Genomic DNA, 27,301 nt, shown 5'->3' on the forward strand with positions numbered 1-27,301 from the left:
GCCACTTTACAATAGTGCATCTAAATCTTTTAAGGGGGGTGAGAAGGATTACTTTATCCTATCCTAGGTATTCCTTAAAGAGGTGGGGTTTCAGGTGTCTCCGGAAGGTGGTGATTGACTCCGCTGTCCTGGCGTCGTGAGGGAGTTTGTTCCACCATTGGGGGGCCAGAGCAGCGAACAGTTTTGACTGGGCTGAGCGGGAACTGTACTTCCTCAGTGGTAGGGAGGCGAGCAGGCCAGAGGTGGATGAACGCAGTGCCCTTGTTTGGGTGTAGGGCCTGATCAGAGCCTGGAGGTACTGAGGTGCCGTTCCCCTCACAGCTCCGTAGGCAAGCACCATGGTCTTGTAGCGGATGCGAGCTTCAACTGGAAGCCAGTGGAGAGAGCGGAGGAGCGGGGTGACGTGAGAGAACTTGGGAAGGTTGAACACCAGACGGGCTTCAACCAGGAACTCAGCGACCACTGCCTCATTGCCTGTATCCGCTACGGTGCCGCAGTCAAACGACCACCCCTCATCACTGTCAAACGCTCCCTAAAACACTTCTGTGAGCAGGCCTTTCTAATCGAGGTTGAACACCAGACGGGCTGCGGCGTTCTGGATGAGTTGTAGGGGTTTAATGGCACAGGCAGGGAGCCCAGCCAACAGCGAGTTGCAGTAATCCAGACGGGAGATGACAAGTGCCTGGATTAGGACCTGCGCCGCTTCCTGTGTGAGGCAGGGTCGTACTCTGCGGATGTTGTAGAGCATGAACCTACAGGAACGGGCCACCGCCTTGATGTTAGTTGAGAACGACAGGGTGTTGTCCAGGATCACGCCAAGGTTCTTAGCGCTCTGGGAGGAGGACACAGTGGAGTTGTCAACCGTGATGGCGAGATCATGGAACGGGCAGTCCTTCCCCGGGAGGAAGAGCAGCTCCATCTTGCCGAGGTTCAGCTTGAGGTGGTGATCCGTCATCCACACTGATATGTCTGCCAGACATGCAGAGATGCGATTCGCCACCTGGTCATCAGAAGCGGGAAAGGAGAAGATTAATTGTGTGTCGTCTGCATAGCAATGATAGGAGAGACCATGTGAGGTTATGACAGAGCCAAGTGACTTGGTGTATAGCGAGAATAGGAGAGGGCCTAGAACAGAGCCCTGGGGACACCAGTGGTGAGAGCGCGTGGTGAGGAGACGGATTCTCGCCACGCCACCTGGTAGGAGCGACCTGTCAGGTAGGACGCAATCCAAGCGTGGGCCGCGCCGGAGATGCCCAACTCGGAGAGGGTGGAGAGGAGGATCTGATGGTTCACAGTATCGAAGGCAGCCGATAGGTCTAGAAGGATGAGAGCAGAGGGAGAGAGAGTTAGCTTTAGCAGTGCGGAGCGCCTCCGTGATACAGAGAAGAGCAGTCTCAGTTGAATGACTAGTCTTGAAACCTGACTGATTTGGATCAAGAAGGTCATTCTGAGAGAGATAGCGGGAGAGCTGGCCAAGGACGGCACGTTCAAGGGTTTTGGAGAGAAAAGAAAGAAGGGATACTGGTCTGTAGTTGTTGACATCGGAGGGATCGAGTGTAGGTTTTTTCAGAAGGGGTGCAACTCTCGCTCTCTTGAAGACGGAAGGGACGTAGCCAGCGGTCAGGGATGAGTTGATGAGCGAGGTGAGGTAAGGGAGAAGGTCTCCGGAGATGGTCTGGAGAAGAGAGGAGGGGATAGGGTCAAGCGGGCAGGTTGTTGGGCGGCCGGCCGTCACAAGACGCGAGATTTCATCTGGAGAGAGAGGGGAGAAAGAGGTCAGAGCACAGGGTAGGGCAGTGTGAGCAGAACCAGCGGTGTCGTTTGACTTAGCAAACGAGGATCGGATGTCGTCGACCTTCTTTTCAAAATGGTTGACGAAGTCATCTGCAGAGAGGGAGGAGGAGGGGGAGGGGGAGGGGGATTCAGGAGGGAGGAGAAGGTGGCAAAGAGCTTCCTAGGGTTAGAGGCAGATGCTTGGAATTTAGAGTGGTAGAAAGTGGCTTTAGCAGCAGCGACAGAAGAGGAAAATGTAGAGAGGAGGGAGTGAAAGGATGCCAGGTCCGCAGGGAGGCGAGTTTTCCTCCATTTCCGCTCGGCTGCCCGGAGCCCTGTTCTGTGAGCTCGCAATGAGTCGTCGAGCCACGGAGCGGGAGGGGAGGACCGAGCCGGCCTGGAGGATAGGGGACATAGAGAGTCAAAGGATGCAGAAAGGGAGGAGAGGAGGGTTGAGGAGGCAGAATCAGGAGATAGGTTGGAGAAGGTTTGAGCAGAGGGAAGAGATGATAGGATGGAAGAGGAGAGAGTAGCGGGGGAGAGAGAGCGAAGGTTGGGACGGCGCGATACCATCCGAGTAGGGGCAGTGTGGGAAGTGTTGGATGAGAGCGAGAGGGAAAAGGATACAAGGTAGTGGTCGGAGACTTGGAGGGGAGTTGCAATGAGGTTAGTGGAAGAACAGCATCTAGTAAAGATGAGGTCGAGCGTATTGCCTGCCTTGTGAGTAGGGGGGAAGGTGAGAGGGAGAGGTCAAAAGAGGAGAGGAGTGGAAAGAAGGAGGCAGAGAGGAATGAGTCAAAGGTAGACGTGGGGAGGTTAAAGTCGCCCAGAACTGTGAGAGGTGAGCCGTCCTCAGGAAAGGAGCTTATCAAGGCATCAAGCTCATTGATGAACTCTCCGAGGGAACCTGGAGGGCGATAAATGATAAGGATGTTAAGCTTGAAAGGGCTGGTAACTGTGACAGCATGGAATTCAAAGGAGGCGATAGACAGATGGGTAAGGGGAGAAAGAGAGAATGACCACTTGGGAGAGATGAGGATCCCGGTGCCACCACCCCGCTGACCAGAAGCTCTCGGGGTGTGCAAGAACACGTGGGCGGACGAAGAGAGAGCAGTAGGAGTAGCAGTGTTATCTGTGGTGATCCATGTTTCCGTCAGTGCCAAGAAGTCGAGGGACTGGAGGGAGGCATAGGCTGAGATGAACTCTGCCTTGTTGGCCGCAGATCGGCAGTTCCAGAGGCTACCGGAGACCTGGAACTCCACGTGGGTCATGCGCGCTGGGACCACCAGATTAGGGTGGCCGCGGCCACGCGGTGTGGAGCGTTTGTATGGTCTGTGCAGAGAGGAGAGAACAGGGATAGACAGACACATAGTTGACAGGCTACAGAAGAGGCTACGCTAATGCAAAGGAGATTGGAATGACAAGTGGACTACACGTCTCGAATGTTCAGAAAGTTGAGCTTACGTAGCAAGAATCTTATTGACTAAAATTATTAAAAATGATACAGTACTGCTGAAGTAGGCTAGCTGGCAGTGGCTGCGTTGTTGACTTTGTAGGCTAGCTGGCAGTGGCTGCGTTGTTGCTGGCAGTGGCTGCGTTGTTGCTGGCAGTGGCTGCGTTGTTAACAATATCATCCATGGACACAGATATTGGGACCTCAGAGATTATTACTCCCTTCAATGTAGCGCACTCTGGCACTCCAGATTGAATTTTTAAGATCACATCCATAATTTACTAACAAAGTATTTGTGTTTGGTGAGTCCGCCAAATCAGATGCAGTAGGGATGCGCGAATTTAAATGATTTCCTGTCCTGCTAATCATTCAAAATCTAACGAGTACTTTTGGGTGTCAGGGAAAATGTATGGAGTTGAAAGTACATTATTTTATTTAGGAATGTATTGGAGTAAAAGTAGAAGTTGTCAAAAATATCAAAAGTAAAGTACAGATACCCCCAAAAACTACTGATGGGGCACTTAAATATTTGTACTTAAGTACTTTACACCACCAATTGCAGGGAATACTGACTGAAGATGTTCCTCCCTACGAGGCCCATGAGACTGTGTAGGGATGTGATTTGAATAGGACTGTGACTGAAGGATTGGGAAGTTTATTTATCTATATTTGTATTTTGTTTTGATGTCGTCGTTCCCCCTCCTCTTTTCAACATTGGACGTGTATATTTTTCTACAGTTTACTAACCGTACAGTAGGTGGCGGCAGACACGTTATATTTGTGTAAATGTCAGTATACCAGAGAAGAAGATGACGCTGCTGCGCTATAGTAGTGGGGAACAGGAAGTTCCGGGTCGAAACGACAGAACTGTGCTGTTGTGTCGATAGTGGTTGTGTCTGCTTCAAATGTATCATTGTAGGTATGTAATAGCATGTTTAAACCTTCTAATGTCGAGAGAATATATAACACGCTAGGTAACAAATCCGTCAATGTATTATCACGTTTGGTAAAGGTTTTAATTGTATGTGTTATTTTGGGGTCAAACCGAGTGAGTGAAGAACGTGTTAAAACATTTTTTTACAAGTCACATAACTATACTTTGGGTTTATCTGAGTGTATGTACATAATTTCGTCAGAGTTATTTCATAAAGATTCCACTTTGAGTTCGTTTTTACATGTTATTGGTTTTGTGTAAAATGTTTATGAGCTGGAAAATAGCCTCATCCGAACCATCCTGTTCTCGCGAGTTTACATACACTGTTTCGTTAATGAAAGCTCGCGAGATCAGGATTGTTCGGACGAGGCAAGTCAAATGGCGGGAACGATTTCGTTCGTCTTTCTATGAGTTTATTCGTGGTGAAATGGAGACATGAGGCTGTGTGATAGTGTCAAAATAGAGGGAAGCTAACTGAAGTTATCCTTCACCATTTGGTGAGAGAGGCCAACTTCATGGAATGGCGTCGATTAATGCGGATGAATCGGAGCACGTGTCAAACTCATTGCATGGAGGACCAAGTGTCTGCGAGTAATAATGTGTTAGAGTGGAAAGTTGGGATGGTGTTTGAGGAGACCACAGGGCCTCATTTACACCCTGATTAACCAAGGCCATAAAAAGAGGTGAAGTTAAACTGGGATGCAGCCATGTAAATGAGAACGTGTTCTGAACTAGCCTACCTGGTTAAATAAAGGTTTAGTAAAAAATTGAAAGTGGTAGATTGTTAATATCTTGTACTAGTCAGGTTCAGCAAGGGAAGATTCTTCAATTGGAAAATCATAATGGGACAAAGCTCAGAAGCCATGACCCTGGAGCTGATGCTACATTGAAGGGAGTAATAATCTCTGAGGTCCCAATATCTGTGTCCATGGATGATATTGTTAAAGAACATGTGAAGGAAGACAGAGTGGTGAAGCCCAAAGGTTGATCAGTAGGAAAGAGGGTTAAAGAAGTGAAAGCTTATCTGTGCTGTTGAGGTGTTAGAAGGTTTTGTCTGGAAAAGTACAGAATAGGATTCCTTAGCTTCAATGTCAGTGATTTTGACCCAGCCTCATCAATCAACCAATCAAATGTATTTATAAAGCCCTTCTTACATCAGCTGATGTCACAAAGTGCTGTCCAGAAACGCAGCCTAAAACCCCAAACAGCAAGCAATGCAGGTGTAGAAGCACAGTGGCTAGGAAAAACTCCCTAGAAAGGCCAGAACCAAGGAAGAAACCTTGAGAGGAACCAGGCTATGAGGGGTGGCCAGTCCTCTTCTGCCTGTGCTGGGTGGAGATTATAACATAACCATGCCAAGATGTTCAAATGTTCATAGATGACCAGCATTGTCAAATAATAATAATAATCACAGTGGTTGTCGAGGGTGCAACAGGTCAGCCCCTCAGGAGTAAATGTCAGTTGACTTTTCATCACCGATCATTGTGAGTATCTCTACCGCTCCTGCTGTCTCTAGAGAGTTGAAAACAGCAGGTCTGGGACAGGTAGCATGTCCGGTGAACAGGTCAGGGTTCCATAGCAGAACAGTTGAAACTGGAGCAGCAACCGTGAATCATCAGTGTTTTTAAATGCCAAAGAATGGGACATGTAACTGTTGAGTGAAAAGATGTGCCAAGTGTGGTGGGGAACATGATTACAGTGAATGTTGGAGCAATGTGATGGTTAAGTGTTGCAATTGTGCGTAGGACACACAGAGCAGCATTTGGTGGATGCCGGGTGCAGAGAGATGCTCAGATATAGAATCCGTCATGATGTATCATATGCAGAGGCTGTAAGACAGACTGGTGGAACTACTGTCAGACTGATGGAGCTTCCATGGCTGGTCCCGTAGTAAGAGGACCTACTGTCAGACTGATGGAGCTTCCATTGTTGGTCCCGTAGTAAGAGGACCTACTGTCAGACTGATGGAGCTTCCATGGCTGGTCCAGTAGTAGGAGGACCTACTGTCAGAACTGGTCTTTCTACTATTCCTGACATGGTTTCGAGGCCTGTTCAGAAATCTTGCGTCCATAAATGCACTGTGACAAAGGATACTTTAATAGTGAATAATATGTACTTCATAACCTCACCAATGAAAGCTATCAACAACTTGGATAGTGCCTCATCAGAGAGAGAACATTTCAGTTGCTCTACAGTTTTGAAGCTGAATGTAATGATTATCAGTTCTTTACATGTGTACTAATATTCAGACACATTCAGTTGTTTCTATATTTATCTATAATTCAGGGTTTTCACAAGGAGCTTCAAGTAAATAAATATTAGTGCCTGAAAAAGTCCTTGAATTTGACTTGCCACTGTACGACCCCATATAATTCTTAATATGGTGTGAATGGGAAATACAATTTGTTTTTGTGAGTGAAATAATACAGTGAAGACAAGGTTATTCATAAAATAGTACATAGTGTTGCCTGAAACATACTGTGATCTTGTACTAAATGGTTTTTGAGTCATTTATGAATTTATGTGAATTTAGGAAATCTACGATAGATTAAGTGCACTTATGTTGTGCAATTTAAAATGTGTACTTTGTGTCTAACGTGAATGAATGTTTTGTCAGGGATTATCTACCTGATCTACTGAAATGAGATAATTGAACAAGAAAAACAAGAAAATATTTTTACAGAATAAAGTGCCAGAACTGTCAAGAAAATAACTTTTGTGTCCGTTTGTCTTTATTACTACAGACCGACTCATATTAAGTCTGAGGCCAGTAACATCAACAGTGAGGACAAACTCAGCCTGCCACTCTCCTTCCACACTGAGTTGAAACCTACAGTCACTGGGTCCTGATTGTGACAGTGGAGCCCAGTTTGCACCGTAGGATCCAGAGATGGCATCAGTGAAGCTGGAAGACTGCAGTCAAACACTGGAGCTGAATGTCAACATTAAAGATGAAGAAGAGGAGGAGAAGATTAGGACAACTGTTAGTCATGGTAAGAGCTGGTTCTATCTATAAGTTATCTTCATATATTAGACCTCCATAAGTTATGAGCAGTCTATTGCTAGGTTGAATTCTGTAATTCTGACATCACACATCCCTGAACAACTCAAGACTTCACAGCGAAGCAAAACATTTAAAAACTTGTCACACATTGTCTTAAGAACGTTGAACATGTTTAATATCCTCAATCACCAAGTTAGGCATACAGGAAACACTGTGCACCTGGCAACCTGGCGTGCACTGCGCCCGGCCCGCCACAGGAGTCGCTGGTGCGCGATGAGGATATCCCTACCGGCCAAACCCTCCCTAAACCGGACGACGCTAGGCCAATTGTGCGTCGCCCCACAGACCTCCCGGTCGCGGCCGGTCACGACAGAGCCTGGGCGCGAACCCAGAGTCTCTGGTGGCACAGCTGGCGCTGCAGTACAGCGCCCTTAACCACTGCGCCACCCTGGAGGCCCTCAAAAGGGTTTTCTAATGATGAATTAGCCTTTTAAAATGATCAACTTGGATTAGCTAACACAACATGCTATTGGATCACAGGAGTGATGGTTGCTGATAATGGGCCTCTGTTCGCCTATGTAGATATTCCATAAAATATCTGCCGTTTCCAGCTACAATAGTCATTTACAACAATAACAATGTCTTCACTGTATTTCTGATCAGTTTGATGTTATTTTAATGGACAAACAATGTGCTTTTCTTTCAAAACAAGGACATTTCTACGTGACCCCAGACATTTGAACAGTAGTGGATATTTAATATTTTGTATAAATCAAGTTATAGAAACATCTCAAGGATGATCATTGGAAACAGGAAGCATCTGAACTCAATTTTGAGTCTCTTGTTTTTCTGTTTTTTTTGTTTTTATACATTTGCAAAAATGTCTAAACCTGTTTTCACTTTGCCATTATGGGGTATTGTGTGTAGATTGCTGAGGATATATTTTTATTTAATTATAGAATTAGGCTGTAACATAACAATGTGGAAAAGTCAAGTGGTCTGAATACTTTCCGAGGGCACTGTCAGACCCTTTCCCATTTCTCCCATTTTGGTACGTTACAGCCTTCTTCTAAAATTGATGACATGTTTTTCTTCGTCAATCTACACACAATATCCCATAATGACATCACAATACCCCATAATGACAAAGCCAAAACAGGTTTTTAAAAATTCTTGTAAATGTAAAAAAAAATTTTTTTTTGCTTATTTACATAAGTTTTCAGACCCTTTGCTATGAGATGATCCTTGAGATGTTTCTACAACTTGATTGGAGTCCACCTGTGGTAAATTCAATTGATAGGACAGGATTTGCACAGGAACTCACCTGTCTATGTCAGGTCCCACAGTTGACAGTGCATGTCAGAGTTAAAACCAAGTCATGAGGTGGAAGGATTTGTCCGTCGAGCTCCGTGACAGGATTGTGTCGGCACAGATCTGGAGACCAGTACCAAAACATTTCTGCAGCATTAAAGGTCCCAAGAACACAGAGGCCTCCATTATTCTTCAATGGAAGAAGTTTGGAACCACCAAGACTCTTCCTAGAGCTGGCCACCCGGCCAAACTGAGCAATCAGGGGAGAAGGGTCAGGGAGGTGGCCAAGAACCCGATGGCCACTCTGACAGAGCTACAGAGTTCCTCTTTGGATCTTCCAGAAGGACAACCATCTCTGCAGCACTCCACTAATCAGGCCTTTATGGTAGAGTGCCCAAACGGAAGCCACTCCTCAGTAAAAGGCACATGATAGTCCACTTGGAGTTTGCCAAAAGGCCCCTAAAGGACTCTGACCATGAGCTTGAGAGGATCTGCAGAGAAGAATGGGAGAAACTCCCCAAATACAATTGTGCCAAGCTTGTAGCTTCATACCCAACAGGCTGTAATCGATGCCAAAGGTGCTTCAACTAACTATTGTGTAAAGGGTCTGAATACTTACATAAATGTAATATTTCATGTTATTTCTAAAAACCTGTTTTTGCCCTTGTCATTATGGGTATTGTGTGTCGACTGATGAGAATTAGAATAAGACTGTAATGTAACAAAAACAAAAAGCCAAGGGGTCTGAATACCTTTTGAATGCATTGTAGACGTTATTTCATGCTGCTAAGACTTGTATGGATGACAACAGTATTGCCAGCATTTGTTTTATTCACTGGGCTATCTGGAGTGATCAGAGTGTAGACTAAAGAAGTGGAGTAGACAAACTGCCAGTGTTTCGAAGTTCTATGAAATGAGTCTGTGTCGTTACTCACCCTTTGTCACGAGAATTTCTACCCCAATGTTCTACCTGAACTATTTTATAACTCCATCTGTATCCTAGAGGTTGTAAGGCTCTAAGTTTTAATAAACAGAGTCCCAGCATACAAATGATCAGTTCTTTATTCAGAGAGCTCTGCCCTCTCAAGTTCAGAGCCCATCTTTTATACACACATCAGTCGAGAACCCCACCCTGCTTTAGGATGGCTGTATTGTTCCACTGTACACTTACATTGTTTATCATATTCTGCAACATGTTTCATGATTTTCTGCAAGCCTAACAGTTTCTCCACTCTGGGTGGGGACAGAATGTCCTGTAAAGAACACAATGTTCTAATTCTATCCTGCCAACGCTGCACATATTATCAATTTATAGTCTTATGTGTCTAATGGATTTCACACACAGTGATACAGTTTCAGGGTGAAATATCTTAGTCATTACTTTAAACACAAATTCTACTATCACCCTTGTGATGTTGAGTGGAGGATGGTATAGCTCATCATTTTCACCACTTTTGCCTCTTATTAGTTTTTGACTCCTACCCAGTTTTAGAATAGTTTGATTCCCTTTCCCATACAGCCTACTGAAATGAATACATACACTACCGTTGAAAAGTTTAGGGTCACTTAGAAATGTCCTTGTTTTTGAAAGAAAAGTATGTTTTTTTTGTCCATTAAAATAACATCAAATTGACCATTAATACAGTGCAGACGTTGTTAATGTTGTAAATGACTTGAAGCTGGAAATGGATGATTTTTTAAAATGGAATATCTACATAGGTGTACAGAGGCCCATTATCAGCAACCATCACTCCTGTGATCCAATGGCATGTTGTGTTAGCTAATACATGTTTATCATTTTAAAGGGCTAATTGATCATTACAAAACCTTTTGCAATTATGTTATAAAACGGTCCTTTTTTAGACTAGTTGAGTATCTGGGTCATTTGTCGGTTCGATTACAGGCTCAAAATGGCCAGAAACAAAGACATTTCTTCTGAAAGTCGTCAGTCTATTCTTGTTCTGAGAAATGAAGGCTATTCCATGTTTTTTTATTTTTTATTTCACCTTTATTTAACCAGGTAGGCTAGTTGAGAACAGGTTCTCATTTGCAACTGCGACCTGGCCAAGATAAAGCATAGCAGAGTGAACAGACAACACAGAGTTACACATGAAGTAAACAATTAACAAGTCAATAACACAGTAGAGAAAAAAAAGGGGGGTCTATATACAATGTGTGCAAAAGGCATGAGGAGGTAGGCGAATAATTACAATATTGCAGATTAACACTGGAGTGATAAATGATCAGATGATCATGTACAGGTAGAGATATTTGTGTGCAAAAGAGCAGAAAAGTAAATAAATAAAAACTGTGGGGATGAGGTAGGTGAAAATGGGTGGGCTATTTACCAATAGATTATGTACAGCTGCAGCGATCGGTTAGCTGCTCAGATAGCTGATGTTTGAAGTTGGTGAGGGAGATAAGTCTCCAACTTCAGCGATTTTTGCAATTTGTTCCAGTCACAGGCAGCAGAGTACTGGAACGAAAGGCGGCCGAATGAGGTGTTGGCTTTGGGGATGCTCAATGAGATACACCTGCTGGAGCGCGTGCTACGGATGGGTGTTGCCATCGTGACCAGTGAGCTGAGATAAGGCGGAGCTTTGCCTAGCATGGCCTTGTAGATGACCTGGAGCCAGTGGGTCTGGCGACGAATATGTGGCGAGGGCCAGCCGACTAGAGCATACAAGTCGCAGTGGTGGGTAGTATAAGGTGCTTTAGTGACAAAACGGATGGCACTGTGATAAACTGCATCCAGTTTGCTGAGAAGAGTGTTGGAAGCCATTTTGTAGATGACATCGCCGAAGTCGAGGATCGGTAGGATAGTCAGTTTTACTAGGGTAAGCTTGGCAGCGTGAGTGAAGGAGGCTTTGTTGCGGAATAGAAAGCCGACTCTTGATTTGATTTTCAATTGGAGATGTTTGATATGGGTCTGGAAGGAGAGTTTGCAGTCTAGCCAGACACCTAGGTACTTATAGGTGTCCACATATTCAAGGTCGGAACCATCCAGTGTGGTGATGCTAGTCGGGCAAGCGGGTGCAGGCAGCGATCGGTTGAAAAGCATGCATTTGGTTTTACTAGCGTTTAAGAGCAGTTGGAGGCCACGGAAGGAGTGTTGTATGGCATTGAAGCTCGATTGGAGGTTAGATAGCACAGTGTCCAGTGACGGGCCAAAAGTGTATAGAATGGTGTCGTCTGCGTAGAGATGGATCAGGGAATCGCCCGCAGCAAGAGCAACATCATTGATATACACAGAGAAAAGAGTCGGCCCGAGAATTGAACCCTGTGGCACCCCCATAGAGACTGCCAGAGGACCGGACAACATGCCCTCCGATTTGACACACTGAATTCTGTCTGCAAAGTAATTGGTGAACCAGGCAAGGCAGTCATCCGAAAAGCCGAGGCTACTGAGTCTGCCGATAAGAATATGGTGATTGACAGAGTCGAAAGCCTTGGCAAGGTCGATGAAGACGGCTGCACAGTACTGTCTTTTATCGATGGCGGTTATGATGTCGTTTAGTACCTTGAGTGTGGCTGAGGTGCACCCGTGACCGGCTCGGAAACCAGATTGCACAGCGGAGAAGGTACGGTGGGATTCGAGATGGTCAATGACCTGTTTGTTGACTTGGCTTTCGAAGACCTTAGATAGGCAGGGCAGAATGGATATAGGTCTGTAACAGTTTGGGTCCAGGGTGTCTCCCCCTTTGAAGAGGGGGATGACTGCGGCAGCTTTCCAATCCTTGGGGATCTCAGACGATATGAGAGAGAGGTTGAACAGGCTGGTAATAGGGGTTGCGACAATGGCGGCGGATAGTTTCAGAAATAGAGGGTCCAGATTGTCAAGCCCAGCTGATTTATACGGGTCCAGGTTTTGCAGCTCTTTCAGAACATCTGCTATCTGGATTTGGGTAAAGGAGAACCTGGAGAGGCTTGGGCGAGGAGCTGCGGGGGGGCCGGAGCTGTTGGCCGAGGTAGGAGTAGCCAGGCGGAAGGCATGGCCTCAGTGCAGTGGGCAGCTGGGAGGAGGTGCTCTTGTTCTCCATGGACTTCACAGTGTCCCAGAACTTTTTGGAGTTGGAGCTACATGATGCAAACTTCTGCCTGAAGAAGCTGGCCTTAGCTTTCCTGACTGACTGCGTGTATTGGTTCCTGACTTCCCTGAACAGTTGCATATCGCGGGGACTGTTCGATGCTATTGCAGTCCGCCACAGGATGTTTTTGTGCTGGTCGAGGGCAGTCAGGTCTGGAGTGAACCAAGGGCTGTATCTGTTCTTAGTTCTGCATTTTTTGAACGGAGCATGCTTATCTAATATGGTGAGGAAGTTACTCTTAAAGAATGACCAGGCATCCTCAACTGACGGGATGAGGTCAATGTCCTTCCAGGATACCCGGGCCAGGTCGATTAGAAAGGCCTGCTCACAGAAGTGTTTTAGGGAGCGTTTGACAGTGATGAGGGGTGGTCGTTTGACTGCGGCACCGTAGCGGATACAGGCAATGAGGCAGTGGTCGCTGAGTTCCTGGTTGAAGCCCGTCTGGTGTTCAACCTTCCCAAGTTCTCTCACGTCACCCCGCTCCTCCGCTCTCTCCACTGGCTTCCAGTTGAAGCTCGCATCCGCTACAAGACCATGGTGCTTGCCTACGGAGCTGTGAGGGGAACGGCACCTCAGTACCTCCAGGCTCTGATCAGGCCCTACACCCAAACAAGGGCACTGCGTTCATCCACCTCTGGCCTGCTCGCCTCCCTACCACTGAGGAAGTACAGTTCCCGCGCAGCCCAGTCAAAACTGTTCGCTGCTCTGGCCCCCCAATGGTGGAACAAACTCCCTCACGACGCCAGGACAGCGGAGTCAATCACCACCTTCCGGAGACACCTGAAACCCCACCTCTTTCAGGAATACCTAGGATAGGATAAAGTAATCCTTCTCACCCCCTTAAAAGATTTAGATGCACTATTGTAAAGTGGCTGTTCCACTGGATGTCTTAAGGTGAACGCACCAATTTGTAAGTCGCTCTGGATAAGAGCGTCTGCTAAATGACTTAAATGTAAATGTAAAGACAGCGGAGGTGTATTTGGAGGGCCAGTTGGTCAGGATGACGTCTATGAGGGTGCCCTTGCTTACAGAGTTAGGGTTGTACCTGGTGGGTTCCTTGATGATTTGTGTGAGATTGAGGGCATCTAGCTTAGATTGTAGGACTGCCGGGGTGTTAAGAATATCCCAGTTTAGGTCACCTAACAGAACAAACTCAGAAGCTAGATGGGGGGCAATCAATTCACAAATGGTGTCCAGGGCACAGCTGGGAGCTGAGGGGGGTCGGTAACAGGCGGCAACAGTGAGGTGGCGCACCCCCTGCAGGGACGGCATGAGAGAGCCCCAGTAAGCCAGTGACTCAGCCCCTGTAATAGGGTTAGAGGCAGAGAATCCCAGTGGAAAGAGGGGAACCGGCCAGGCAGAGACAGCAAGGGCGGTTCATTGCTCCAGAGCCTTTCCGTTCACCTTCCCACTCCTGGGCCAGACTACACTCAATCATATGACCCACTGAAGAGATGAGTCTTCAGTAAAGACTTAAAAGTTGAGACCGAGTTTGCGTCTCTGACATGGGTAGGCAGACCGTTCCATAAAAATGGAGCTCTATAGGAGAAAGCCCTTCCTCCAGCTGTTTGCTTAGAAATTCTAGGGACAATTAGGAGGCCAGTGTCTTGTGACCGTAGCGTACGTGTAGGTATGTACGGCAGGACTAAATCAGAGAGATAGGTAGGAGCAAGCCCATGTAATGCTTTGTAGGTTAGCAGTAAAACCTTGAAATCAGCCCTTGCTTTGACAGGAAGCCAGTGTAGAGAGGCTAGCACTGGAGTAATATGATAATTTTTTTGGGTTCTAGTCACGATTCTAGCAGCCGTATTTAGCACTAACTGAAGTTTATTTTGTGCTTTATCCGGGTAGCCGGAAAGTAGAGCATTGCAGTAGTCTAACCTAGAAGTGACAAAAGCATGGATTAATGTTTCTGCATCATTTTTGGACAGAAAGTTTCTGATTTTTGCAATATTACGTAGATGGAAAAAAGCTGTCCTCGAAATGGTCTTGAAATGTTCTTCAAAAGAGAGATCAGGGTCCAGAGTAACGCCAAGGTCCTTCACAGTTTTATTTGAGACGACTGTACAACCATTAAGATTAATTGTCAGATTCAACAGAAGATCTCTTTGTTTCTTGGGACCTAGAACAAGCATCTCTGTTTTGTCCGAGTTTAATAGTAGAAAGTTTGCAGCCATCCACTTCCTTATGTCTGAAACACATGCTTCTAGCGAGGGCAATTTTGGGGCTTCACCATGTTTCATTGAAATGTACAGCTGTGTGTCATCCGCATAGCAGTGAAAGTTAACATTATGTTTTCGAATAACATCCCCAAGAGGTAAAATGTATAGTGAAAACAATAGTGGTCCTAAAACGGAACCTTGAGGAACACCGAAATTTACAGTTGATTTGTCAGAGGACAAACCATTCACAGAGACAAACTGATATCTTTCCGACAGATCAGATCTAAACCAGGCCAGAACATGTCCGTGTAGACCAATTTGGGCTTCCAATCTCTCCAAAAGAATGTGGTGATCGATGGTATCAAAAGCAGCACTAAGGTCTAGGAGGACAGATGCAGAGCCTCGGTCCGATGCCATTAAAATGTAATTTACCACCTTCACAAGTGCCGTCTCAGTGCTATGATGGGGTCTAAAACCAGACTGAAGCATTTCGTATACATTGTTTGTCTTCAGGAAGGCAGTGAGTTGCTGCGCAACAGCCTTCTCTAAAATTTTTGAGAGGAATGGAAGATTTGATATAGGCCGATAGTTTTTTATATTTTCTGGGTCAAGGTTTGGCTTTTTCAAGAGAGGCTTTATTACTGCCACTTTTAGTGAGTTTAGTACACATCCAGTGGATAGAGAGCCATTTATTATGTTCAACATAGGAGGGCCAAGCACAGGAAGCAGCTCTTTCAGTAGTTTAGTTGGAATAGGGTCCAGTATGCAGCTTGAAGGTTTAGAGGCCATGATTATTTTCATCATTGTGTTAAGAGATATAGTACTAAAACACTTGAGCGTCTCTCTTGATCCTAGGTCCTGGCAGAGTTGTGCAGACTCAGGACAACTGAGGTTTGGAGGAATACGCAGGTTTAAAGAGGAGTCTGTAATTTGCTTTCTAATAATCATAATCTTTTCCTCAAAGAAGTTAATGAATTTATCACTGCTAAAGTGAAAGTCATCCTCTCTTGGGGAATGCTGCTTTTTAGTTAGCTTTGCGACAGTATCAAAAAGGAATTTCGGATTGTTCTTATTTTCCTCAATTAAGTTAGAAAAATAGGATGATCGAGCAGCAGTAAGGGCTCTTCAGTACTGCACGGTACCGTCTTTCCAAGCTAGTCGGAAGACTTCCAGTTTGGTGTGGCGCCATTTCCGTTCCAATTTTCTGGAAGCTTGCTTCAGAGCTCGGGTATTTTCTATGTACCAGGGAGCTATTTTCTTATGAGAAATGTTTTTAGTTTTTAGGGGTGCAACTGCATCTAGGTTATTGCGCAAGATTAAATTGAGATCCTCAGTTAGGTGGTTAACTGATTTTTGTCTTCTGGCGTCCTTGGGTAGGCAGAGGGAGTCTGGAAGGGCATCAAGGAATCTTTGTGTTGTCTGTGAATTTATAGCACGACTTTTGATGGTCCTTGGTTGGGGTCTGAGCAGATTATTTGTTGCAATTGCAAACGTAATAAAATGGTGGTCCGATAGTCCAGGATTATGAGGAAAAAATTAAGATCCAGAACATTTATTCCATGGGACAAAACTAGGTCCAGCGTATTACTGTGACAGTGAGTGGGTCCAGAGACATGTTGGACAAAACCCACTGAGTCGATGATGGCTCCGAAAGCCTTTTGGAGTGGGTCTGTGGACTTTTCCATGTGAATATTAAAGTCACCAAAGATTAGAATATTATCTGCTATGACTACAAGGTCCGATAGGAATTCAGGGAACTCAGTGAGAAACGCTGTATATGGCCCAGGAGGCCTGTAAACAGTAGCTATAAAAAGTGATTGAGTAGGCTGCATAGATTTCATGACTAGAAGCTCAAAAGACGAAAACGTATTTTTTTTTTGTAAATTGAAATTTGCTATCGTAAATGTTAGCAACACCTCCGCCTTTGCGGGATGGTTTAAAATGGTGTAAAATAATTTTAATTATGGGATTTGAACCAGACAGGTTAAGCACTTTGTGACAATTACTGATGTAAAAAGTGCTTCATAAAATACATTTGATTAACATGTATATCACACCACCTGACTGTTTTTTCTGATGTTCACACAGGATACCATGTTGAGACATTCTCCACATCCAGTGAGCAACAGTACTAAAACACTTGAGCGTCTCTCTTGATCCTAGGTCCTAGGAAGATCAGAGAGCTAAGAGTTCTCATCACTGCCCACATTGTGAAGAGATTTTCCCATTTATATCAAAGCTAAAAATACACCTAAAAATACACACAGGAAAGAAGCCTCACTCCTGCTCTGACTGTGGAAAATGCTTCAAAACATCAACTCAACTAAAAGTTCATCAGAGATCACACACAGGAGAGAAGCCTTTCTTCTGCTCTGACTGTGGGGCGAGTTTCTCTCAGCTGGGCACCTTAAAAACACACCAACGTATACACACAGGAGCGAAGCCTTATTCCTGCTCTGACTGTGGAAAATGTTTGCGAACATTATATGAGCTAAAACTTCATCAGAGAACACACACAGGAGAGAAGCCTTACGTCTGCTCTGACTGTGGAAAATGCTTCAAAACACCAACTTATCTAAAAGTTCATCAGAGAACACACACAGGAGAGAAGCCTTTCTTCTGCTCTGACTGTGGGGCGAGTTTCTCTCAGCTGGGCACCTTAAAAACACACCAACGTATACACACAGGAGCGAAGCCTTATTCCTGCTCTGACTGTGGAAAATGTTTTCGAACATTATATGAGCTAAAACTTCATCAGAGAACACACACAGGAGAGAAGCCTTACGTCTGCTCTGACTGTGGAAAATGCTTCAAAACACCAACTTATCTAAAAGTTCATCAGAGAACACACACAGGAGAGAAGCCTTACGTCTGCTCTGGCTGTGGAAAACATTTTAAAACATCAAATGAGCAAAAGGTTCATCAGAGAACACACACAGGAGAGAAGCCTTTCTGCTGCTCTGACTGTGGGGCCAGTTTCTCTCAGCTGGGCAACTTAAAAACACACCAACGTATACACACAGGAGCGAAGCCTTATTCCTGCTCTGACTGTGGAAAATGTTTGCGAACATTATATGAGCTAAAACTTCATCAGAGAACACACACAGGAGAGAAGCCTTACGTCTGCTCTGACTGTGGAAAATGCTTCAAAACACCAACTTATCTAAAAGTTCATCAGAGAACACACACAGGAGAGAAGCCTTACGTCTGCTCTGGCTGTGGAAAACATTTTAAAACATCAAATGAGCAAAAGGTTCATCAGAGAACACACACAGGAGAGAAGCCTTTCTGCTGCTCTGACTGTGGGGCCAGTTTCTCTCAGCTGGGCAACTTAAAAACACACCAACGTATACACACAGGAGCGAAGCCTTATTCCTGCTCTGACTGTGGAAAATGTTTGCGAACATTATATGAGCTAAAACTTCATCAGAGAACACACACAGGAGAGAAGCCTTACGTCTGCTCTGACTGTGGAAAATGCTTCAAAACACCAACTTATCTAAAAGTTCATCAGAGAACACACACAGGAGAGAAGCCTTACGTCTGCTCTGGCTGTGGGGTTAGTTTCTCTCGACTGGATACCTTAAAAACACACCAACGTATCCATACAGGAGAAAAACCTTACTACTGCCCTGACTGTGGGGAGAGATTCTCTCAAAAGACCAACTTAAAGCACACCAACTAATACATACAGGAGAGAAGCTTTACTCCTGCTCTGACTGTGGGAAGAGTTTCTCTCATCAGAGCAACTTAAAAACACACCAACGTATACATTAACTTCATGTGGGTACCTGGGACGGTTGCGTCCCACCTGGTCAACATCCGGTGAAATTGAGTGACCAATTCAAATTTAATTACTATAAATATTTACATTTCATGAAATCACAAGTGTAATACATCAAAATAGAGCTTAACTTGTTAATCTAGCCGCCATATCAGATTTCAAAAAGGCTTGAAGGCGAAAGCAAACCATGCGATTATCTGAGGACGGCGCTCAGCACACAAAACATTACATTACAAGACTGTTCACATCTAGTGTTAAGCAATAGCGAACGGAATCTGGGTCTTATCCCTTTAAATGGTGGATAGGCTTTCATTGGAAAAACAGCCATTTCAAAATAATGGCACTTCCTGGATGAATTTTCCTCATGTTTTTGCCTGCCTTTTCTGTTCTGTTATACTCACAGACAATAGTTGTTAAGTTTTAGAAACTTTGGAGTGTTGTCTTTCCAATTCTACTAATTGTATGCATTTCCTAGCTTCTGGTCCTGAGTAGCAGGCAGTTTACTTTGGGAACGCTTTTAATCCGGAGGTGAAAATATTGACCCCTACCCTAGTGAGGTTAAGGAGAAAAGCCTCATCGGTTCTCTGACCAGCTAAGAATGAAGTCACTCCATCACTTAATTCTCATCTCATAAAAGAAGTTGTAATTGGATCAAATGAAGAATGCGTAGAACACTGTAATCCTATTGGTTCTCACTGTGAGAGAACTGTGCAGAGGAAAGGGAGCGTTATAGAATTTTAGCCTCTCTTTACTTTACCAATCAGTGTGCACCTTGTCAGTTTTAGTGTGTTTTGTTTTGTTGGCTTCTACTGTAAAGATTTGCACTTGGTGTTGAATACCCTCTGTTATTCTTCTCATTTTGAAAACAAACACTAGTCTGCCAATTGACTGGGTGGTACTGCTTCCCTCTCAGCCTGGTCTGACTCTGTCTGTAGGGAGAGTTTCAACTGGGCAGCTTAAAAACACACCAACGTTTACACGTAGGAGAGAAGCCTTACTCCTGCTCTGTGGAAGGGTGGGCGTGTAAACTCAAACGTCATGCCAAAGGTTGAGTGTTTGAATCTCATCACGGGAGGACTTTAGCATTTTAGCTAATTACCAACTTGGCAACTACTTACTACTTTTTAGCTATTACTTAGCATGTTAGCTACCCTTTCTCCTAAACCCATTTAACTCTATCTTAAACCCCTCACCCCTAACCAATCTCACGTCAGCAACAACAAATTGGAATTCGTAACATATCATACATATTACAAGTTCGTAACATATTGTATGAATAACAATGCGTAAAATAACATAAGAATTGTAATTCTTAACATACGATACGTCCTACAAGTCATATTATACTGAACAACAATCTAAATGTAACAATTTCAAAGATTTACAGTTTGTATAAGGAAATCAGTCAATTGAAATAAATGAGGCCCTAATCTATGTTAGGTTACATTACATTGGACCTCCAATATAAACTAAACATGTAAAGTGTTGGTTTCATGAGCTGAAATAAAAAGATCCAGCACAAAAAGCTAATGTCTCTCAAATGTTGTGCACAACTTTGTTTATATATACTGTTAGTGAGCATTTCAGCCTTTGTCAAGATAATCCATCCACCTGACAGGTGTGGCATATCAAGATGCTGATAAAACAGCATGGTCATTACACAGGTGCACCTTGTGCTGGGGGACAATAAAAGGCCACGCAACACAATATCACAGATGTCTCAAGTTTAGGGAATGTGCAATTCTCATGATGACTGCAGGAATGTCCACCAGAGCTGTTGCCAGAGAACTCAATATTTATATCTATACCATTTTGCCACCTCTAACGTCCTTTTAGAGAATTTGGCAGTACATCCAACCGGCCTCACAACTGCAGATCACATGTAATTCTTAATTACAATGATGGCCTAGGAACAGTGGGTTAACTGCCTTGTTCAGAGGCAGAACAACAGATTTTTACCTTGTCAGCTCGGGGATTCGATCTTGCAACCTTTTGGTTACTGGCCCAACGCTCTAACCACTAGGCTACCTTCCGCCCCTAACATGTATCAGATAGAGATGGTCACTTTTCACCATTAGTTTGGGGGGTTTTACAACTTTATTTAATGATACACAGTTTATGAAATGAATACATGTGTTTATTAATTGTCTTTAAAACTAGATTCGTTATTTTAGTTACTGATCATGAATGTGTTTGAAGCAAACTTTATTGATCTGCCAATGAAAAATAAAGTTACATGAATATGTACTGGTCAACCTCTTCTTCTCTTTAGTATTCAGTTCTTCATATTAGATCTGACAGTATGAATGGTTCTTATGGTTGTATTCAGTTCTTCATATTAGATCTGACAGTATGAATGGTTCTTATTGTTGTATTCAGTTCTTCATATTAGATCTGACAGTATGAATGGTTCTTATGGTTGTATTTAGTTCTTCATATTAGATCTGACAGTATGAATGGTTCTTATGGTTGTATTCAGTTCTTCATATTAGATCTGACAGTATGAATGGTTCTTATGGTTGTATTCAGTTCTTCATATTAGATATGACAGTATGAATGGTTCTTATGGTTGTATTCAGTTCTTCATATTAGATATGACAGTAGGACAGAGAAGTGCTTAGACTGGGCTGAGAGGTTGCTTGACCTCCTGTAGCAGTGGGACGGCCATGAGACCAGAGGTGGCAGAACTGAGTGCTCGGGTTGGGATCCAGGGTTTGAGCATAGCCTGAAGGTAGAGATGGGGCAGTTCTTCTTGCTGCACCGCAAGTAAACACCATTGTCTTGTAGTGGATGTGAGCTTCGACTGGAAGCCAGTGGAATGTACGGAGGAGCAGGGTGACATGGGGGATCTTGGGAAGGTTAAACACCCAGACGGACTGCAGTGTTCTAGATAAGTTCAGTGGAGACCCATCATTCAGGGCAGGTGAGCCACCTGTTTTGAGCACCACAGTTTTAGCAATAAAACAGTGAGAAAATAATGTATCTGTTTGCAAACAATGTAAAAAAACATGTTATTGACTTGTTAATAAATAAAGCATGGTCTATTTGGTTTTCTTGAGTAAGGCATCTCCAAAATGCAGGTGTTTCAGCCTAGATCAGTGCTTTCTGTGGAGGTGGGGCAAGCCAGCAGAAAATACTGAGCTTAGCGCTGTGATTGGCTCAGTGTTTTGTCATTCATGGGGACAATGCATCACTGCCAAGTCTCAGGGTAGAACTTGAAAATTCAAGCCCCTTGGGTGCTGCCATAGTTACATTAGAAGTGCCCATCCAAGAAGGCTCAAGGTCATTGTCCACAGATAAAGTAACGTAAAATCATGTTATTTCTACAATCGCTTTGATTGGACTGATCATGTCAACATCGTACTTTCAACATCTGAGCTAGCAGTCATCATCATGAATCAAGTCGACAATCTACTGGCAAATCCTTTTAAATCTTTGTCATATGAAGAGAAATAATGAGAAATTATAGAGAAAAGGTATCGGTACTCATCGGTCATTGGACATAAACATTACATAACAAATTGCAAATTCAACAGTGAGTGGTTTGGAAGGAATCGGTGGCTAACTGCAAGCATTGCAAAAGCAATCATTAGCCTGCTATTCATTGGAGTGGCTCTGTGGTTTCAAGTCTAAGATTAAGGGGCTTTTTTCCTAGTTTAAAATTGTAACATTTCAAGATTGGCCGTGCTGTCAATGAAGCTTGATTTGTGCTGCGCTCAAATCAACTTAACTCGGTACTTCAAAATCTGACTTGAGTGAGTTCAAGACAACTGGGAACTCAGGGAAAAGCAAGCTTCGACTGGGAAAATATGTTTTGAACTTTCCTCCAACTCGGAATTGTAAATTGGGAAGTCGGGCCTCTTTTTACAGCTACGACCTGAAGATCACTGACGTCATCATTTTTTTCCTGAGTTTCCAGTTGTCTTGAAAGCACCATAAATCCAGAGAATGCCAGACTTTGATGACAAAATATTCCCACGAAGGACTGCCGCGCGCCACCTTCTTGTTCAAGTGAGCACAGCACAACAAGGTAAGTCAAACAATGTCTTGTATGCTGCTGCATAAATGATGTAATATGCCATTGTCTGCATATATGCCCCTTTATTTATCCTACGGTTCTGACTTGGTGTACAGGGAGAACACTGTAAGAACGGTCCATGTTCTGAATTCTGTCACTTTGCATTTCAAAAAGGCTGCACAAATAGTTATATTGACTCCGTCCGAGCTCGCTCATTAATGTCTTAATCGAAATTACAGATTTTCTCTTTTCTGCTTTTCGTCCCCTTATGCCATAGTTTGTACATCTCAATTGTCCGTAGAAACCACATTTGTTTAAGTCAGTCAGCCATGTTTTTTTAAAAGCAGTACATTTTAAAAGCAGTAAATGAGGATGAATTAACTGTTTCGTTGCCAGACAAGGCTCCGCTGATAGCCAGTTGTAGCAGTGGTAAGTTGTTGGGACTATGCTTTTGGGTCAGCTTTATGTAGGCTCTAACAGTTTGTGGGCACCGTTATTGTGCAATTAATGTATTGTTTAGTATTGTGTAGTGTAGTGGCTTTGCTGGCATGCATCCCACTTTTTAACTGAATCATTATTTAACTAGGTTGTAGTAAAACGCCAAATGGATCTACCTCCTGGTCCTCTTCCCCTGTCTTACCCACCAAGGGTAGAGACAGAGATGACCTCGCCTACTGAAATACCGGATTGGGCAAAGCCACCAGAGGACGATTCAAGCCAACCAACTATTGGTGTCAGGAAGAATCACCCTCTGCCTCAAGTGACACCTCTGAATGGGAACAGCTGATAGACTCATTGCTGATAGAGTAAGGGCACTGTCATAAACAGAGGCCCATATGCGCACTGTAAGAAAAGTGTTTCCTCATTGTTGCTAGAGTAATAGGCTCTGTCATAACCAGAGGCCCATACATGCACTGTAAGAAAAGTATTTCCTGTTGTAAGATATGTCATCACCCTCTCTGCTCTGAGGGAATGGGAGGAGCAGCGGATCGGGTGCAGAGAATCAAAAGGTATTTAAAGAGACATTTGCCATTACTTTGGCGCTGACTTCTTGAATTCTGAATTCATTTAGACAACCATTTGACTTCGGGTAATTGCCACCTGACTCAAATTACTTAAAGATTCTAACTTGTTGGATCTGAGAAGGGTCTCTCCGATATACCGTTTAACTATTGAACAGCTGTTCTCTCGCCTGTGGCCTTGGTGCTTGTATACTGATGCAAATTACATCCAGAGCCAGTCTTTGAAACTGCAACTCTCGGTTGAGCTCAGTACCTCGCCCTAGTTGCATGGCACGGACGCTGCGGTAGTTCAACGGGACTGAGAGTCACTCTAGTCCTTCAGTTGATCTCCTATTAATACCTACGGTTATCTGAATTGACCCTGTCGCCCGCGGCCTTGGTGCTTGTATACTGATGCAAATTATACCCAGAGCCAGTCTTTGAAACTGCAACTCTCGGTTGAGCTCAGTACCTCACCCTAGTTGTGTGGCACAGACTCTTCGATATTCCAGTGGGGCAGGGAATCACCAGCGGATTCTCTCATCCAGTCCAAACTTGAATCTCTCAATTTAGTAAACCGCCGACTTCAAGTCAACCTCTCAGCCAGTAGAGGGGAGTCGCTACTAACTAAATTATAAAAGAACTCTGACCAATTGAAACTCTGCTCCTGATCTCGTGGGTCTCCTCGTCATCTCTCAAAGGTAATTAAATAACTATTATAAGCATTTAATATAGAGATAAGTGTTATCATTGTACCAGGCATTTTATAGAGCATTAAGGCATTTGCATGTTTTTGATTAACGCTGTGTGTGACCGAGCAACAAATTGTGTATTTTGAAGTGTGTTTGATTGTAAAAGACAAAAAACAGAGTGTTTTCAAAAATAAACGGTAGTCTTATTTTGTCTCGAGTAAAAGGTTCTCTCAAAGACAGTTAACGGCACGGGAGATAACAACTCTGACACTCCCCGCTACCGGGACACTGGAAACGGGGATCAATGCTCTATGACAGAATGAGATACCATTAAAAGACAAGGAGGAAGGTGTGTCCAGTAGTGATTCATTTAATTGTCTTATCGATCTATCTAAGTTTTATTTTCCAAGCGATACATAGCCGACGGGCAGAGTAGTGAGACTAAGTTGACTAAAGGTCTTCACACTTTAAACTAGATACATCACAGAGGGGAAACACTCAACCACAGGGAAATCATATAGAGACTGGTAGGACTAGTGCTTAATAATAACTCAAGGACCAATTAGTGGTGAAGCAAAGAGTCTAGAGGATAAAGGTGGGGTTCACACATCCCAGCTAGAGCTAGACCGTTGAGAGTGACAAGGCAAAAGACCTCTCTACGCGGACAAAGCTTCGATATAGAAAGAGAGGCAGGGCTACGCGAGCGGTCCTGGTTATACCGAGATAACCTGAAGTATCTATAGTGCCCTGTCCAATCCAGGGAACGGGACGCTAACCACCTCTAGCACCCCGCTGCCGGCCAAGGGGCGGGGCTGAAGGTTTCGTATCGCGACAAAATAAATTATCTGTTTGCAAACAATGTAAAAAAACATAATTGAGTTATTAATAAAGCTGCATACAAACATGGACTCTTTTTTTGTTTTCTTGAGTAAGGCAGCTCCAAAATGCAGGTCTTCAGCCTTCTGTGGAGGTGGGGCAAGCCCGCAGAAAATAGGGAGCTTTGCGCCGTGATCGGCTCGGTGTTCTGTCATTCATGGGGACAATACGTCACTTCCAAGTCTAAGGGTAGAAATGGAAAATTCAAGCCCATTGGGTGCTGCCATAGAGTTACATTAGAAGTGCCCATCCAAGAAGGCTTAAGGTCATTGTCCACAGATAGAATAACTTCAAATCATGTGATATCTACAGTCGCTTTGATTGGACTGATCATGTCAACATCATACTTTCAACATCTGAGCTAGCAGTCATCATCATGAATCAAGTTGACAGTCTACTGGCAAATCCTTTTTAATCTTTGTCACATGAAGAGAAATAATGAGAAATTATAGAGAAAAGGTATCGATACTCATCGGTCATTGGACATAAACATTACATAACAAATTGCAAATTCAACAATGAGTGGTTTGGAAGGAATCAGTGGCTAACTGCAAGCATTGCAAAGCAATCATTAGCCTGATATTCATTGGAGTGGCTCTGTGGTCTCAAGTCTAAGATTAAGGGGCTTTTTTCCTAGTTTAAAATTGTAACATTTCAACATTGGCCGTGCTGTCAATGAAGCTTGATTTGTGCCGCGCTCAAATCAATTTATCACCTCCCCCCTACCTGCCACCCTAGACCCACTCCAATTTGCTTACCGCCCAAATAGGTTCACAGACGATGCAATCTCAACAACACTGCACACTGCCCTAACCCATCTGGACAAGAGGAATACCTATGTGAGAATGCTGTTCATCGACTACAGCTCGGTATTTAACACCATAGTGCCGTCCAAGCTCGTCATCAAGCTCGAGACCCTGGGTCTCGACCCCGCCCTGTGCAACTGGGTACTGGACTTCCTGACGGGCCGCCCCCAGGTGGTGAGGGTAGGCAACAACATCTCCACCCCGCTGATCCTCAACACTGGGGCCCCACAAGGGTGCGTTCTGAGCCCTCTCCTGTACTCCCTGTTCACCCACGACTGCGTGGCTACCCACGCCTCCAACTCAATCATCAATTTTGCTACACTCGCATTAACATTTGCTAACCATGTGTATGTGACAAAGATTTGATTTGATTTGATTTTAACTCGGTACTGCAAAATCTGACTTGAGTGAGTTCAAGACAACTGGGAGCTCAGGGAAAAGCAAGCTTCGACTGGGAAAATATGTTTTGAACTTTCCTCCAACTCGGAATTGTAAATTGGGAACTTGGGCCTCATTCTACAGCTACAACCTGAAGATCACTGACGTCATCATTTTTTTCCTGAGTTCCCAGTTGTCTTGAAAGCACCATAAATCCAGAGAATGCCAGACTTTGATGACAAAATATTCCCACGACTGAACCTTCTTGTTCAAGTGAGCACAGCACAACAAGGTGAGTCAAACAATGTCTTGTATGCTGCTGCATAAATTATGTAATATGCCATTGTCTGCATATATGCCCCTTTATTTATCCTACGGTTCTGACTTGGTGTACAGGGAGAACACTAAGAACGGTCCATGTTCTGAATTCTGTCACTTTGCATTTCAAAAGGGCTGCACAAATAGTTATATTGACTCCGTCCTAGCTCGCTCATTAATGTCTTAATCGAAATTACAGATTTTCTCTAATTCGCTTTTCGTCCCCTTATGCCATAGTTTGTACATCTCAATTGTCTGTAGAAACCACATTTGTTTAAGTCAGTCAGCCATGTTTTCTTAAAAGCATTACATTTTAAAAGCAGGAAATGAGGATGAATGAACTGTTTCGTTGCCAGACAAGGCTCCGTTGATAGCCAGGTGTAGCAGTGGTAAGTTGTTGGGACTATGCTGTTGGGTCAGCTTTATGTAGGCTCTAACAGTTTGTGGGCACCGTTATTGTGCAATTAATGTATTGTTTAGTATTGTGTTGTGTAGTGGCTTTGCTGGCATGCATCCCACTTTTTAACTGAATCATTATTTAACTAGGTAAGTCATTTAAGAACATATTCTTATTTACAATGACGGCCGACCCTGGCCAAACCCAAACGATGCTGGGCCAATGTGCGCTTCCCTATGGGACTCACAATCACGGCCGGATGTGATTCAGACTGGATTCGAACCAGGGACTGTAGTGATGTCTCTT

General features: G+C 44.1%; 1 long non-coding RNA gene across 1 annotated transcript; it reads left to right on the forward strand.

The window, feature by feature from the left end:
• The first annotated feature begins 4,020 nt into the window (after nucleotides 1-4,020).
• On the forward strand, nucleotides 4,021-16,854 carry LOC135567058 (uncharacterized). Its single transcript, XR_010462250.1, has 3 exons — nucleotides 4,021-4,145; nucleotides 6,905-7,153; nucleotides 16,814-16,854. It is a non-coding gene; the product is annotated as an uncharacterized LOC135567058 (long non-coding RNA).
• The last annotated feature ends 10,447 nt before the right edge of the window (nucleotides 16,855-27,301 follow it).

Source organism: Oncorhynchus nerka, unplaced genomic scaffold, assembly GCF_034236695.1.
Source record: "Oncorhynchus nerka isolate Pitt River unplaced genomic scaffold, Oner_Uvic_2.0 unplaced_scaffold_2644, whole genome shotgun sequence".
Classification (NCBI taxonomy): Eukaryota; Metazoa; Chordata; class Actinopteri; order Salmoniformes; family Salmonidae; genus Oncorhynchus; species Oncorhynchus nerka.